Below are 18,093 nucleotides of genomic sequence, written 5' to 3'. Positions count from 1 at the left end.
TAAAATGCTAACTTCATTATATGTTACTTTGAATGGCCTTCAGAATACATTTACATGCAGGAGAATACAGTCTTCTTTATCAGTCAGTGTTGGGTAGCCCACATATTCTAGTTGGCTTTATTATTCTTAACTATTTAACAGTAATCTCTTTGGTAATCAATTATGCATTTCTTCAGGTAATAGTATTGCCTCGTAATTGGCGATGTTACTAGCATTAAAACTTAAATCTTAAAGTTTTAGAACTATTAAGCAACAAGCTACTTAATAGACTGACTTAAGTTGCATTGAACTTAAACCAGGAAAAAACACATATGGATAAAAATTAGGATGTTTTCTGTTCTTAATCTTTTCTTCCGTGCGTTTTAGAGCAGGTTTTTAGCTTGTCTGCTTTCAAATAAATGCATATGAAGTAGAGTTTATTTTGGATGATTGATTATTAGAATCATGTGCATGCAATTGAAAGACAATATTTTAAGTCATTATTTCTTTCAAACAACAAAATAATCTTTATATCTTAACATGGTTTACCATTTTGAAACTAAACCAGTTATTGGTATAATTTCAATGTGTTTATCTTTAAACTGATAGAATATTATCAGGATTTATTAAAAAAAAAAGCACATCTTCCTATTACAGCTGTGTTTCAAAAATGAAACAAAATGGATTAACAAGTTCTCTGTAATTATATTAGTTAATGGTATTTCAGATACAGTCTGATAAAAAATATTTAAGATGATGTGGTATTCTAAACTCACTATGTCAGTCTTACTGCTAAATACCTTCTACAAAATTTTCAAGGAAGGTTTTTTTCATATATTTATTAAACTGGGAGGACCAAATACTAGGAATAAAAATAATACATTTTTTTACTCTTAATTATCTGCTAGTCCCATGGGACTGTGCTTATCCTTTTAATGGTGATCCTAATCTACACTCCTGAAATGCACGTAAGCGAGCTGTTAGAGGCACTCTTGCTGTCTTTTGCCCACTGTATGGTTTTGTTCCTTCATTTCTTGCAGATTACAGTGAGACAATCCATCCCTTTTCAGAACATAATTATTTTTGCTTGTGGCATCTCTTCCTAGGACTTGGCCAACACAGGAAAATTTTGGTCTCACAGCTCTGTCGAGACTATTTTTTGTTCTAAATTTATTGCACCATAGCTGTGCTGGCAAAATTTCTACTTTATATGCACTTATACCACCAGGAAATTCTGTTGCCAGTTTTTCAGGTACTGCTTGAGAAACAGGTTTGTTTCTTTTGCTTACCTAAACCATATGCCTTAAAATACAGTTTGCTTTCAACTTGGCTTTACTAGTAAACCTTTGAAGAGCAGACATGTCTGGGAGGTACCAGGACACAGTTCTGGAGGAGTACTAGCTCAATGACACCATCCTCTCACGATGGCATGCAATAGCACAAAAATCCTGTCAGAAAGATGGGGGTTTTTGTTCCTCCTCATCACTGATTCTTTTAGTCCTCTAACCACGATCACTGATAAGCACCACAGATATCTGCAGCTTGTCAAAGATTAAGTAATTAGTTAGGTAGAGCTTCGTGGGAGTAGTGAGAGTAAAAAGGACAGTGGCAGAAAAGGGGAGGTCTTCACAACCTCAACATTAAAAACACACCATAGATGGAAAAAACTGCTTCTTAAGGATTCTTGGTAAGTAATGTGACAATCTCAGTCATAAAATCTTTAAAAGCTATTTAAAGGTCAGTGGATTCCAGTAAATTTGACATTAGTGCTTTGAGGTTTTGAAATTAATGCAGTTATTGAAATATTTTATTACCCCTTTTTTTCTAGTCAATAGATAAGGTAGAATTTTGTGGTCTACTTCTTCAAGCTGCCATTATGTCAATCAAAAATATCAAAAACGCATCTGGCGAATAAATTATTTTGGCAAGCAAATGAAATGCTTTTATGGTTTGCTTAGTGTTTTCCTAAAACCCCAGCACAGTCCAGGAAGCATTCTGCTTTCTCTCTTAACCAGACTTACTGATTGCTACACATCAGCCACAGGCAGTCTCTAATATTGTTTTTGCTTTGCCCTAATAACCTTACTAAGATGCATCTTAACCCACATTGGCCTAAAAAGAAATGCAGGGGGCAGTGGTTGCTTTTAAAATTGTTACCGCAACCATTTCCCTGGTGAAAGATAAACACATATTAAATAACATGACATTAATAATTGCATAAAAGGGATGTTAAAAAAATAGTTTCAGGAAAGAGAATAGACCATTAATGAATTACTACATTAGTGAAGTAGTTTGGGCAATAGTTGAGATGTTTGTACTAAGTTGATAAATGCTGTGCGAGTAAATCACTTGCATATATCTTCTTTTCTAGCCATAGTTCAGAGTCCTTTAGATCTCCAAAGGTTGTAGATAATTTTTGCACCCACTCAGTCAATGACTGGCAATGCGGCATGGAGCTGCAGTCATTCATTCTGTCAGTCAGCAGCCCTTGATAATGTGCCTGTCAATATAATTCAGTGCCTGTTCAAGGAAAGTGACACTTTGAATAGTGGACACTTTTCAAAAGCATTCATACAGGGTCAGTTCCATGATAAATAAATATATTTTGTGTTTGGAACAAATAGGCAGTATGCAGGAAATGGAGTCAGAGCAAAAATACACCACCAGTCTGCAGGATATATTAAACTGCAATAAAGAGTAAATATCATAAATGCATCTTTGGGTTTTTGCTACTCTATTAATGATGGGATAATAGATAATAAAGTCTTCAGGATCCTACTTGGCTTGATTGAGCCCTGATCCATGACCAGGGGCCCTATGTGCTGGTACACCATGAATGAGATATTAGAATAATAGTATCAGTAATTCTTTAAACCCTATTAAAAAGGGTGAATATTTTCATTGCTGAATGAAAAACACAGGCAGAACTCTTTAATTACCACTAACAGTGTGTTAAAGAAAGTATTTATATGGCATACGGTGTTTAGTTTCTATTAATACAGTCTGAGAATGTGAGGAAGAAATATGTGATAGTGACAGGATTTTTAATGGTACCTCACCTTAAATGCATTTTAAAATATGTAAATCAATAAAAAAATTATTTGTAATAGCAGACTAAGAGTGCTGGTTAGCCTTACTGCTGAATGAAATGTATGCTACAAGCCCTATTACCATACATCGTGGGAGCTGTAGTTAGGATTAATCTGTCAAAAGGGATGGTTTAGTGTTGATGAATATGACATGTGACCATTAATGATGTTGATTTTATCTCCTGAGATTAGCATGATTTACTTCGGATGGATAATAATGTCATTTGCTTGATGCAGTAGATCTGTTTACGAGCTGATTAAATTGTAAGGCCTTGCTTCATTTCATGCTATTTGGTTTACAGCTTCATTACTGCAATCACAAAAGCTGTGGAAATGTCCCACATCCCATGTCACAATAAATCATTGTTTAAGATTGCAGCTATGTATTTTAGCATTTCAGTTTTGCATGGACCATGCATTCCTTAACAAATATGTGATTGGGAATACATTAACAAGATATTTTGGAGCATACTGCTGCAGAAATGTAGAAAATAAGCCTGAATCTTTTAATTGAGATTAAGGAAGCACTTGAGTAATTAACTGTAACAAATTACCTTATTATTTAGACAGTGAAGTAAACGTTTTTGTTGCAAGGATGATTATCATAAATCTGCAGAAAAGTGACAGTCAAACAACCATAAAGGAAACTTGTAAGCAAACTACATTTTCTGCCTATTACCTTTTATATTTAAATTAAATTTATCAGAGACCTACTCCAAAAAGAATGTATTTCTTGTTCAGGGATAGTATATGTTACAAGCTATACCATCTGTAATTACTGCACTGGGAAGAATATATGCATGTAAATCACAAAGGGGAAAAAAAGAATCTGTTAATTATAATGGCAAATGCTAATGTTGCCATAGTTAAGGCTGTGTCAACGTTTTCATTATAAACCCAGTAATAAAGGAAAGGAGGAGAAGAGGGAGGGTGGTAATCAGCCATCAGAGATTGCTGTGTGCTAAAATTTTGTATACAAAAAGGCACACTCACACCGTGTAAATCAGATGTATTGGAGAGACCATGCTCACAGTCTCAGTGAGTGGAGGACCACAGCCAAACTCTCAGCTTGGGAGCAAGGGTCACTTTGTTGCAATAATTTTTTCACATTTCACATTAAATGATATTGCTATTTTTATTGTACATATTAAAAAAATGTTGCATTTATCAGCCAAATGGGACCTTTCAGAGCTTGTGGCTTACCACTAGCTGAATTTGATAACTGTAGTTGATTAAGTCTTGGTTCATGTGTGCAATTTTAATTAAAGCTTTTATATTTCTTTTGAAGAGCACGCTTAATAATTAGCTTAAGTTGGGTATTTTATTGTAATAGAATGGAATTTCTTTTAGTTATTTTTACTCCCCCCTTTTTTTTTTAAATCCCCCCAAGTTGGTTCTCAGTGGATTTCATGCAAACATGTCAAGTTTGCTTATATGTGAATTCTGCGGGGTTATAATGTGATCAAATGTGATTGTGAACTTTATAGCAGATCTATGAATCTTTTTTCCTTTGCAGAACTCCCCTCTCACCTCAAAGTATTTCAGCTGGCAGATGAAGAAGCAGGAACCCCAAGAGAAGCTGTACTCATGTATATGTAGACATATATACAGGCCTAGAGTACCCAAGGATTTCCAAATGTGTTGTAGAAATGACCAAAGTCAAATCTGTTTACAAATGATTCATGACTTGGCTTTTCTGGTTGGCCAATGTCATGCCATTTGAAAAGCCAGGCCTTTTTTCTCATTTGTTTTCAATGGTTGATGCATGAAGCATTTTGGAAAGGGGACTCTTTCAGGAGAGCTCATGCTTTTTTTTTTGGATTTAGAATGAGGCAACTACTCTAATGCTTGCAACTCAGTTCTATTTGGTTCTGTTTGGGGACAGATATACTGAACTGATTTACTTTTCCAGTACATTGTGGCTGCTGGGCATAGATCTTCCCCCGTCTGCCTTTTTGCAGAACCAGTCCCTGTTGACATTTGTAAAATTAATGAAAATGTTTCACATGTTGAAGTGTTGATTTTTCCAGCAACATTTAACTAATCAAATTAAAACAGCGATAAACATTTTCTCCTGTTTTCTAAATAGCTCTAGACCTGAGTTGATGAAAACATATCCTTGAAAACAGAGGGATGCGTACGTCTTTTGTTTTGTTTCCTTTTTTTTACAAAAGAATAATTTAATTGCTGTGACAAAAAGAAAAGGCAAAAAGAGGAAACCATGCTTTGAATCTTCATTGCTTCAGGAAAAATTTGGTAATATATTGCATCCTTACTTAAGTGGCTGAAATGTTTTTACTGCAGTTTCACAGTTTTATATTTTATAACTTTGAAATTAAACTAAACAAAGGCTCCCTCTCTTGATCAGCTGCACCTTTAGAAAACAATTTGGTTTCTAGCCAGAATGGAAATGCAAGGGCAGAATTTTTCAGGGTAGAAATTCTTTCACTGCTATTCCTGTTGAAACAAAAAGAAAAATGCCCTTGAAAATCCCAACTGCTAGCTTCACTAAAAATATATAATTTTACCACTGACCTGCCAGGGATGGTTAATTTAGTGTAATTTATGCACAGAAGAAAATCCCTTGCTAGTGCTACGAGGTGGAGAGGCTATCAGCCAGGTTGTGATAGTAGTTTTGTGGGAAAGGACACCTTTAACCTGCATAGCTGAAGTCACCTCCTTGAACTTTAGCAGCCACTGTTTATATTACCTTGGGAAAAAGTACAAAGGACATGTGATTTCTTTATTCCCACACAAGCTGTCCCCAGTCTGTCCTTTACCATTCCTTAAACTTTGCGATGTTTGGGGAATCTATTTAAATAAAAATAATGAATCCTGATTGATACTTTGAGGTTGTTTTTCTGAAAATGGTGACTGTGGAATGCATCTGTGTCTACCTTACTGATGAAGCTGCTACTGTGGTATGAGTGAAGAGACCATTTGATCTCTGTGACTGAACCCTGAATGAGCAATTTATACATTCAGAAAGTTGATGGCTGCTGGAAGATGATTCATCAATCTTCTCTGCAGGTGCCTTCAAGTATAACAATTATTGAACTTGGACAGGAAAAAAAGTGAAAGATGGGTTTAAAATTATTCAGATGGATGCAATTAAGTAACAGAAGTTGATTCTCTGAGTGGAGAGAGGAAAACCTGTGCAACATTTTGCCACTGGAGAATTGGTTTTGCTGCAGGATTGTTCACTGTTAAAGGAAGCAAACTAACCTGAAAATAATTTTTAGAAAAAATTTGGTCTTCAGTAGTAGTGTCCTGAGTAGCTTTAGGCCAAAGAGTTCTCCAGACTGGTGTTGAAACTCATGTAGGAGAATACATTATTCCTCTGGTTTTGGATCTTATCTACATTGAATAACCTTAAAGCTCAGACAAGCAGCTCACTGCATTTGAACATCTAAGTTGTATATTTAAGGTCATCTATGTAGCTGGGGCTCTTAGGTACCCAGAAAACTGGTGTTTTGGAAGCCAGCATTGCTGCTGAGGACTTCATTAGACTGCAGAATTTCAGTTGAAAACTGTGTCCAGTCATGTACTAGCATTTTTCTGTTTGAACACTAATCCTGGAAGGGATAATTACCCAAATTTAGGCCACTAAAAGAAAGCACTGAATTTTCCTTCAGCACGCAATGTATGTTCATGAAAAAGCTATCTGATGTCAGCACAGTTGTGCAGGCATGTACTGGGTGAACATTTTCTTTGAGGGATTCCTAGGAACCGGCACTTCCTAAATCTATGGCTGTTCTAGAAGGCATCCAAATGCCTGCTGAGAAGGATCTAAGTCACAAGCAAGGAAAATCTACAAGGCAGTATGTATGCACATACTTGCATTGTGACCATGGTGAGCCTCACTGAAATATTTAGTGTCTGCTCAATGGCACTTAGAGAGGTGAGTTCTGAGTAACTTTAGGCATCAGAACCATGTGTTTTCTGAATAAATATAGATTCCTAAAAGATATCTTGTTAGATTTCAGGATGAGGAAAATCTCTGTGATGATGCAATGAATATTCTTTATTACTGGGGCCACAGAATTTCATTGAGGAGCACCTGCAATAAGTGTAGCTGTGTCTGATTGAGCTAGGTAAAGAATATGAAGAGAAATTGGGGCAGATAATTTATTTTCTCCCTTCATGGAGTTCAAAAATAGGTTTTTAAAAAAAGCAATTGTGCCTCCTTCAATTATTGAGACGCTGTAGTCAAGCGTTTTAATGAACAAATTTTGTAGAATTTAGGGTCTCTGAAGTGCAAAGCCACAACAGAGTGTGCCTCTTAATGTGCCATATGAGCATTATGTTGCTGGCTTTCTCTGTCAAAGCTGGCATGTATCAGAATGCAATAAAAGGAAAACTATTTCATTCAAAATTAAATGGCCACATCCAATTAAAGAAAAGACTGAAGTCTGAAACCATAAAATCCACTGAAAGTTCCTTTCTGTTTTAGAGGAAATGTACCAATTGCTAATGGAAGTGTTACTCTAAACGATTGGCTACTAGTTAACTATTATGTGTTCTAGCAGGATTTGTGGTTGGATTTTTTTTTCTGTCGTTCCTCCTCCTCAGAAGATTTGGGGAAAAGAACAGAAAAGTATTGAAAAGATTTCCTTAGTCTTTTATCTTTTGAATCAGTGTCATACTAACAAAAAGATGTTTTGAAGTCTTTAACCATTAATTGACTAACTGGTTTTCTTTAGACATAAAACTTGTCAAGGCCTTGATTGTTGTGAATCCATGGTGATAGATTCTGGCTGACTGCCTAAGTACAAGGTCTCTGAACACTAGGATAACACTTTCTGAAACAGTTGGGGCTTATCCCCCATAATGCCATTTAAACAAACTTAATTGACTAAAACTTTCACTTTTGTGCATTCTGTATGAGGTACTATTTGCAAGAAGAGGTCTTTTAGGAATGGAACCTAAGTGACAAAATCTGAACTCTACCTAGCCTTAGATTTCTCAATTCATGTTTATTTACATAAAATAAGCTAGTATGGACGGCCTAAAAATTCACTATAAGCAGAAAATCACTTATGTACCATATTTTTTCACTAGTGAATAACCTTAGAATGAGTCCAAATTGAGACTCAATGAACAGCATAAAATCCACACACTTCTTCAGTAAGACAAATCATTATCTTCAGATAAGTGCCTATACATGTCAGTCAGTAGGCTAGTTCTATATGAAATGAATAAAAAGTTTTAGAAAAAGCTAAGACTTGCCCTTTTTTTTCAGTTGTTGTTGTTGTAGTGAAACTTTAGGAAAAAGATGACCCTTGGATGATTTTCTTAAATTTTGAATTCTGGGCATATGCTGAATTATAAATCTGTCTCTACAGGTTAGTGATTTTCATTTTCCATTCTTCTTTCAATGGCAAAGTAACTTGGGTTTGAATGGAAGCAGTAAGTCAGGTTTAAATAATATACAGGAATGATAAAACTCTAACATTTTCTTCAGGGAACATGACAACTCTGGGATAACTCTTTTATCTAGGAAGCCTTCAAACATCACAAGGTAAACTTCTTAGCATCTCTAAGGAGTTTTGAATGGCTCACATGACATGAATTTGTGACAGTTATCTACTGTGTAGTTGTCAGGGTCCTCACAGCTAAAAACTTCACCTGTGGTCTCCCCCATCCTCTGTCCACAGGCTCTGGAGCTTCCTCAGTCCCTGCCTGAGCAGGACCATGGTCATGGGTCCCACTGATCCTGAGCCTGACCTCAAGGCTCAAGGGCTGATGGCCTTGACCTCACTTTTTTACTACAGACCTGCTCAAAGGTCATGATTCCAGCTGCACTCACTGGCTGTGATCCTGACCTGCAAATAGACTTCCAGCTTGACCTTGGATTTGCCTCATCACCACAAACTTGTCTAATTGTCTGAGCTCTTGGTTGAATATCAGCTGCTGTCTACGGTCCTGCCCTGCTTCCTCACTAGGGCAGCCAGGACCCTGCCCTGGTGACATTATCCTTGGCTCCCTGTTCCCTGGGAGAGCAGCTGCCCTTGCTGCTTCCTGACAGTAATGCAAAAGCTTTGATCTTATCAAAACAATATTGCAGACCAGAACCAGATGCCAGTCTTTACCCTGCAGTAGCCATAAGGTGATTTCCAGTGTTGTTGGTGATTTCTGGGGGGAAGGGGGGAGTACCACTAGGAAGCCCATACAGTGAAGGGAGTGCCTGTTAACAGTGCACTTGTTGCCTGAGCAGAATAGCCACAGAGCTTTAACATAAACATCCCATTTTCTTTTAATGCATCTTTTAAAAAATACTCCAAGAAAAGAGGATTTTATGCTGAGCAGCTCTGTTATGAGCTAAAAATTATGTGGCTGAAATGGGACTTGGCCTTAACAGGCCCATTTCACTACAAAGTCTGGCTGCAACCTGGTATAGAGTGGAAGAAACATTTTTTTCTCTTGAACTCATCGAGGTACTGCAAACCCAAGTCAAGCAGGCACTGTACAATCAATGTGCCAGTTGTTCCTCTTAAGAAAATGCAACTATTGTAAGAGTTTAGAGTTAGTATAAACATTTTTCTGAATGAAAGGATTTTTAATATATTTATTTCTTAACTGACTTTGGTTTTGCTAAACAAAACACAAAAACTACACCCACCCTCGAGTCTCAACTTTATTTGAAGACAATTTTTAATGGAAAAATGTTGTTCCAGTTTTCAATTAATGGAACAAGTGTTCTGAAGTAAATTTTATCTGTAAAAATTTTGTGTATATTTATATTGATATATAAAATTATATTTTTGCTATGCAGAATTTGGTTTTCTTGACTTCTGCACTTAACTAAGGACTTTACTGTTAGAAGACAAACATTAGTGATGTGGGAGTGGTTTGTGAAGCAGCTATAAATGTGATATATCCACAAACAGAGAATGCTTTTAAGATATCTGAAATAATAACTCTGAGACTGTGCCAGCTTTGTTAAGTCCATTATCTCAATCAATAGCACTTGTATATGTGATATCTAAAAGGTATTACTTAATTATTATGCAGGTCTTATTTGACTGCAAAGGCACTGAGAACCTTTCAACATGAAGGTGCAGTGTCCTTAGGCCAACTTTTTAATTTATCAGGACAAGATTATGAGATTACTCTTTGAGTAACAGTGTATTTTATCACTGTTTTACAGAAACAAGTCTACTGAGAGCCTACAGCACAAAGCTTAACCACACAGTTGCAGAAGAGTAAAAGAAAATGCTTTAGAAGGAAAAGTGTTGCTGCCAATAATGCTAGGATGCTGAAATGCACAGTGATCTGTATTTTGATATGCTGCATCCATACAGCTGGAAACTGGATGCAGAGTCAAAACTACTACTAAGAAAATGTGCAGTACTGGCAAGAAGAAAGCATCTGCCTCCACTGAAAAAAGGATGTGTAATCCTTGTAGGGCTGTGTGCCCTGTCTTCACAATGAGTGGTAACCTGTATGAAGGAATAAAAAGGGAATGTATTATTCTCCTGTAGAGTACTGTTTATTTACTGGGGTTTTTTCCTAACATTATAAAATAGTTTGGATGTTTTGTAAGTTTTTTGGTATGACATCATGACCCTTCCTTTTCCCCCATGAACTAGCGCTGTAAAATATTTTAGAATTTTATCAATTTATTAATAATTAAGATGTTTTAAAATACCAAATACTGTAATGTAAAACATTACAAGAATCCCTTCTGCCAGTAGTAAACAACAAAGCTGAAAGGTATGTGTTAAAGGAACATTAATAACCAGCAACACAGTCTCGCTAGTAGAGGAAGTGGAGAGTTGAGTGCTTGCATGGGAATTAGTGAGAAGCAGGAATAGCTGTTTGCTGCACAAGCTCATGGACTTGTTCCTCATCTGTCAGTCACTGCATGGCTGTGAGTGTGAAGCACCACCCACAGGTACCCAGAGATGTTAAAGCAGGGTTCAGGCACTTGAGTTCATGGGGCAGTAAGGTAATCCTCCTGCTGCTACCAGTTCTGCCCAGTCATTTCTGGCTCAGCATCAGAGAAAAGGGCTGTAATTTCATCCCTGTTTCCTCACTTCTTTCCTTCTCTTTTATAGTTGTCAATTTTTCGATGAATGAGAAGTGCTGGTTCAATCTTCACTACAAATCTTTAGACATTTCTTGCCATAGGTCATCCAAGAAAAATGTCCCTGTTCTTTCCTCATCTGCTCTACAGTAATCTGGGTGCTTGTCTCAGAACTACCTAAGGTGCAAAGCCCCAACAAAGCAAGGAAAGAACAAGGGGATTTTTATCCTTGGAAAGACAGAAAAAGTCCTTCTACCACTAAGCAGCTTGCAAGGCCAAAAGTTGATAATTTACATAATTAATATTTCTTTACTTCATCTCTGATCATTCACTTGTCCAAAAGCTGTTTCAGGCCAGTTTATTCACTCACAGACAGACTAGTAATTATTGTAGATTTAAGACATCTAAACCCAAAATACTGTCAGATGTGACTCTTGCACAAGAGGATCAGACTAAAAGCCTGACATATTACTACTCTTTCAGATTAGCAAAGCCCTGGATGCAGGCTTCCCTCCATCATTCCTAAAATAATGCTAATCCCTATACCTAAGGTTTTGCAATTCTGTAGCTGGACAGCACCTATACTAAAAGGATTTTCCATTGCTGCTGTCTTCTCAGCAGATTAGTTATAGGAAGGGACTTCCAAGAACAAGCCATGCTTGACCTGCACACGATCTTCAGATGTCTTAACTTTTTCCTTTTTAAAAAATTCTCAAGCATTAACAATTAGTAGTGGAGAAATATTAAAATTGTGTTTATATTTTACAAATTACAGTATCTCCATTTTTCCATTGTGAAAGAGGAAAGACCAGTGGTGCAAGACACTAAGGAACTTCTTAATTTAAGATTTAATTTAACCCACTTTGACACTGCATAGATTATGTCATAAAGATACCACTGCTGAAACTACATTTTGCAGTGCAGCAGTAAGACAAGTTTTACAGTGGAAGTGAATGAAGTATATAGACATTTGTGCTGTGTTTCCAGCATTGATTAAAAAAATAATAAAGTAATCAATTTAAGTATAGCTAAAAATAATTATCTGATATTTAAAATATTGATTTGCAGCCATCTGGGCCCACTTTAACTTGGTGGGCTAGGGATTATGATATAAGAAATGTGGTGCCAAGGAAGTGGAATATCTTTATCCCTCATGAAGTTAAGGTATTTCATATTGTGATACATCATAAACAATGATTCTGTGAGTCACATTCCAGAAAACCCTCTAATGTATCTAGATCAATGGGTCTAGATTCCCTAGTTCTGCCTTGGACCATTCCTTTTATGTCCTAAAACTCACAATGCTGTTAAATGCTTTTCACTGCAACTTTCATGCTCATTGGGAGATGAGGAAGAACAAGGTAGGATATTCATAGTCCTTTAAACAGAGATAGTAAAGAGAAACATTTTAGAACTGCTTCAGTCTCTACATTTTGCAGTATTCAATACTGAAATTTTTATTTGTTCAAGCTAAATACTAGTAATTTATTTTATTACATCTTTTGCAGTTTCCTGTACAAACTTCTGCAGACCACAGTTGTGGATGTCCCTTCTGAAATGGCACTTTCTGCTCTATTCACTTTCTGCTCTATTCTGCCTTCTCTCAGAAGGCAATTGGAGCTCACGTGTGAGTCTCCATCCTCCTAGCACTTCATAGAGACATCTGACCAGAGACTGCTGATGCACAGACATCTGGAATATCTGCTGTCTTATACAGAAGAAGGAGTGTGGGAATAAGTAAACAGAAGGGCCAGAAATCCTCACTCTAGGGAACTGTGGAACTGATACTGGAAGACTGTCAAGTCAGAATGTCCCTAGCATAATAGGATGTGAGTTCAAGCCATACATAAATCCAGATTTCAGAGGCTTGAGCTCAGGTAAGACTCCGGATTACATTAAATTTGTAAGAAAAGTACAGGAAATCTACAGTGATTTCATGTATTTAAAACCTGTTCTCAATCAAACTAAGACAAATCAGTTTCAACAGAAACCCCCCCCCCAAAAAAAAACAACAACAACAACAAAACACCAAAAACCAACAACAACAACAAAACCCAAACAAACAAAAACCTGAAAGGGATTCCCAGAATTTTGAATGAAGAAATTTTCAAAAATTCAAGTTTAAGATATTACTTTACTTGAAAACTGTTTCAGGCTGAGGCAGGATCTGAATCTAATTGTCACAGCCCTACAAAATTATTCTACATATAGAAGTTTATCACATACATAATTATCTTATTCTAATTTGTATTCTAGAACAAACATGTCTGCACGAGACAGTTATTCAGTAAGGATGCTGCTTTTATTCTTGAATAATTCTATGTGCAGTCAAACTCTCAGTCAAATCACCACAACTCTGTATGTAGATGAATTGTCAGTCTCTCTCTGCTTGCATTTACAGGAAATCTGTATCTCTGTTGCTAAATGCAGCTGACAGATCTGAAAACGTCACATTTGTTTGCGGAGTAGGTATCTTACAAGCTCTCACCCCTATTAGCCTACTACTTGTGTCCTTTGCAGGTGTTATGAACTGCATATCCTTCATGTTTTGTGTTAAATGTCGTTAGCAAACTAATAAATGCTATGGAGAGAAAAAGGTTTTTCCTCCCTTGTTTGGCAAAAAGCAAGAGGGGTTTTTTTGCCAAAAGGAAGAGTTTTTGAGGGTGACATCAACTCTATATGTAAGTCCAGGAGAAGAAAACTGAGTTGCTTCTCAGCAAACTCCCTTCTTTGGGAAGGGAAAAGGGGGAGGAAATAAATCTTTGTTCTATTTCAGTAAAAAAACCCTACATATTAGACCTTTTAACCATAAAGGCTTTCTTTTCTTCATGCTGTTTGTGTTTGTCACCTATGTTTGCCTAATTCTGTCATGAGTACTGTCTCAAAGCCTTAATAAAACATTAATGTCCAAGCCCCACAACTTCCACTGTTACATTTCTATCAATTATCTCTGTAACTGATTTTAGCTCTGGTTGGTTTTTAGAAAAGTGAAACAGCAAGATATACATTTCAAGGAAGGGACAAGATTAATGAATGTATACAACTGGGACCTGCTGCTCATGATGTAAAATATCTATTGAAACTCTTAATATGTACTTAAAATAGTTCATTTTCTACTTTGTGTAGTTCTTGTAGCTCCACTTTCATATTCCTCTCTAATATAGGTGTCAACAACTCAAGTATGCCCTGAATGGCCTTATTAGCATCTTTTTAATGAGTAAGTACGTGTAGCTTTTAATTCAATAAATTGAATTAAAATTTATAGCACCTAAAATTTGTCACTATATGGCAACTTTCTAGCCCATAAGAAATGATGTGGTGCTGGCTGTTGAAGCATGGTTAATGTGAACTCATCCCAGCTGTACTCTCAGCAGAGAGCAATTCCTGAAAAGCCCATGAAGATGGATCAACTCTCTTTTTTCCCCCGGTATTTCCCCCAGCAGACTGGAAGGAAGAGATCAGTTCTGTTATCACTTTTACAGTTTCTGTGCTGTGGGCAGGAGTCTGCATCCTTGTTTAACGTCACAGCGCGCTGTAGCTGCCAGGCATTACAAAACATTCAGTGATGGCATTTTTCAGAATCACAAGCCCAAGACCAGTCGGTTTTCTTGTTGGGGAGGTAATGCTAGATTTCCAAAACAGGACCAGTCAACAGAGTTCCTCATTTTTCAGATATGTTTTAGTTTAAATAAGTGTGACGAGCCCTGAGTCACTGCAGCTCCGGGGCTTCTGGAAGGTTCCCTGGCAGTGAGGGCCCAAACGCACGTGAGGCATTAGCCGGAGTTTCTGGAGAACGAAGGGGAGGATGTGCACGTCCCACTCCCCGGGAGAAAACCCAGCCTGAGCCGTGCAATACCTGGGTGCAGGCATCTCCCGGGAGGTACGGCTGCCTCCCAGGAATCTGCCCCGGCAGCAGCTCCTTCCCAGAACGTGCCGCCGAGTAACTCTAACGGGGCAAACCGAGGGAACCTGAGCGCTTTGAGTTGCTCACCTGCGAGTGATCAGCCCTCGTCACAGCGGGCTCCTCGCCCCAAGGGCAGGCAGGAATGGCTGCCGGGGTGCTGGGTGTCTGAAGCCGGTGTTTGGCTGCTCGGGAGGATGGAAGCAGCAGCTCCGTTGTCCTTGGAGAAGGAGAGGCCGTGAGGGGCCGGGGCTGCGCGGCCCTCGGCTCGCCCTGCGGGGAGGGCGCGGTGCGGGAGCAGCGGCAGCGCCGGCCGGGCTGCCAGCAGGTCAGTGCCTCGGCTGAAATTCCATTCCTTCTTTTCGCTCTGAGGAATGCTTGTCAGCACGTTAACTTCTTTTGGAGATTTTTGAAGTATGTATCAAGAAAAATCCCTTTACAAATCATCATCTGCTTAAGTCTTCTTTGGTTCAAATGTTTTTATCTTTTTTATTGAAAGCAAACTTTTTTTGAAAAGATCTGTTTTCCTTTAAAACAAAGGATTTGAATTTTTATATCAGAGTAGTCTTTAGGATGTTTGTTATTTGTGTATCTTGCAGTATGGTATTTCATTTTAAGGAATAATTCTTTTTGGGATGTTTCTTTTGTTAAAAAAAAAATTAAAGTTGATGTGTTTGACTTAAGATTCTGTGGGTTTTGTTGATAACTTGTTTTCTACAGGAAAAAGTAAGTTTTGTCATAATGGCTTTTCCCTTCCGACGGGAATTCTGTAACTCTTATATGTGTAATGTGGTTGTTTATATATCGTTGCTTTGTGACTTTCTTCTGTTGTTAAATAACAAGTTGGGGCTTCTTAAGTGTGAAAAGGGAAAATAGCCTTTATAGTATTGTTTACCTCATCATTGGTATTATACACTTCTTTGTGTCATAAAAATGTTATTTTTATCATGGTAGATTTAATTCTATCTACCAACTCCTCCATTGTGCAAGGCTTTGGAACAGGACAGCACTCGCTGGCTTACTGAGTCCGCCCCTCCCTATTGCAGCCATCACATTGGATAATTTGTTTTAGAAGTGTGTTGTACTCTATCTTAAGAACCCTTGTGTGGTTTATTCCCACTATTCCCAGAGGATGGCTGTTACAGAATGTGATTGCTTTACAACATTGCTGGTGAGCCATTTGCTATTGGAACTGACTTGGGTTGAAGTCAAAAACAATGAGCTAGCACCATACACTTAAAATTTCATGGCCAGTTGGACTCATGCCAAAATCTTCTTTTAATATTTTTTTTTCTCTCTCTCGGCTTTTTAACTAGAAGTTAGACAGCAATCCTGTCCTCTTTCAGCTTTTCACAGAATCACAGAATTTCTAGGTTGGAAGAGACCTTTACTTTTCTTATAGTAGACTAAATAAATCCAGCTTGTTTAATCTCATTTTATGAAATAAGCTTTCCATTGCCCTTATCTACCTAGCAGTCCTCCTCTACCTGCTCTAAGTCTGGTTAATCTCTCAAATTCAGGTGACTAGATTGAATGCAGTATTTCAGGTGAGCTCTTCCCAGACATTTACACAACACCATTGCTTTTCCCTGGCTCTGTTGGAAGTTGCACCAGCTACCATACAGTGGTGATCCACAATCATGGTATTTTAGCAGTCACACTATTAATATTGAGAAATGATACCATTTATGCTTTTTTAGCTCACAATAGATTTCAGATTTGTCTTTAAACCAGAGGAAATTTAATGTGTTGTCATCTACTTTCAATAATCCTAGGCTATATCTCTTAAATATTTTTATTTATTATCTGTGCATTGGCATTGTTGCTTTCAAATTGCTATTGTAAAGTTTTCTCTACTACTGGAAGCAGAATGAAAACTATCAATGTCAGACATCATATTTCAATTCTTATTATAGTCTTTATTTGGATAGTTTTATTTTGTTTAAGTTTGGTAGAGATTCCTCGTTGCTGTCTTAAATTCTAGACTTCTGAGTTGGATTGGAGAGCAACTAGACTCATATAGTCTGGGGCCAAACCAGATTTGGTTTCTTTTTTTACTGATTTGATTTTAATTCTCTGGTGTAATTCCTGTCAGTTGTTTCCCTTTTTTATCAGTGGTTTCCCCATGCTCAGTATTGCTCTCTCATTTAAATGAATACAACATATCAATTCAAGGTTGGAATGTGCCTGTATTATCCTTAATCTTTACTGCATTGGTTTCTTTCATTTATGTAACTGAAAAAATATCTTCATCTATTTTAATATCCTTTGCCAAGCCTAGGACAATTCCTCTCTGTGCAGTTCTCACTTCACCCCATGCTTCTCAGCTGAGGACAAATGAGCACCCACAAGTGCTTTTGCCCATGGGTTCTGTCTGTTTCTCTTTTCACATCTAACACTTCTCGGGGTGGAGATGCATCCAGTTTGGCCTGGAGTACCTCCTTCTGCATTGCTCTTTTCTTTTTACTGTGTTTGGAATGTAGATTCTTGACTATTTAAACATTCTTTATGTGAAGCATTAGTAAGACTTTGCTCCCTATTCAACATATTAACTCCACAGTCCAGCTGATGTAACTGCACCAGAGTTTGCCTTTCTGGAATTTAAAGGTTTAGAGATCCACTTAGTTTACTTTCCTGTTGAACTTACACCAGTTTTGTCTGACTTGCTCCAGAGCTGATGTCTACAACTGGCTACTTTCTAACAGTCTCTCTACTTATCAGTAATATAGATATATCTTGTCACCTCTTATTGTTCTAATGAGGATTTAATTAGCTGTATTTTGCATTGTGTCCAAAAATAACTGAATGTTAGTGCTATGGATAACATTTACAGTCCATTTTGTCCCTAATTTTGTGGTAATAAGCAAACACCCTTAGCCAGCACTCCAGGAGAATAATAACTGTGTCATGCTGCACACAATGGACCCAGACTTAGGGAATAGCAGACTCCAAGGTAGGTCATGTTTTCCATGCTTTCCTCTGCTGCAGTGAACCCTGCTAACAGTACCACCAGAGTTAGGCTGGTTTGGTTTTTTTTAGCAGACTTGAGCACCTGTAGTTCAGCTTCTCTGAAAATCAATTTCTGAGCCTATAAA

This window comes from Motacilla alba, chromosome 6, assembly GCF_015832195.1.
Source record: "Motacilla alba alba isolate MOTALB_02 chromosome 6, Motacilla_alba_V1.0_pri, whole genome shotgun sequence".
NCBI classification, from domain to species: Eukaryota; Metazoa; Chordata; class Aves; order Passeriformes; family Motacillidae; genus Motacilla; species Motacilla alba.
The sequence above is the reverse complement of the archived record's forward strand: the minus strand, read 5'-3'. Positions refer to the sequence as shown.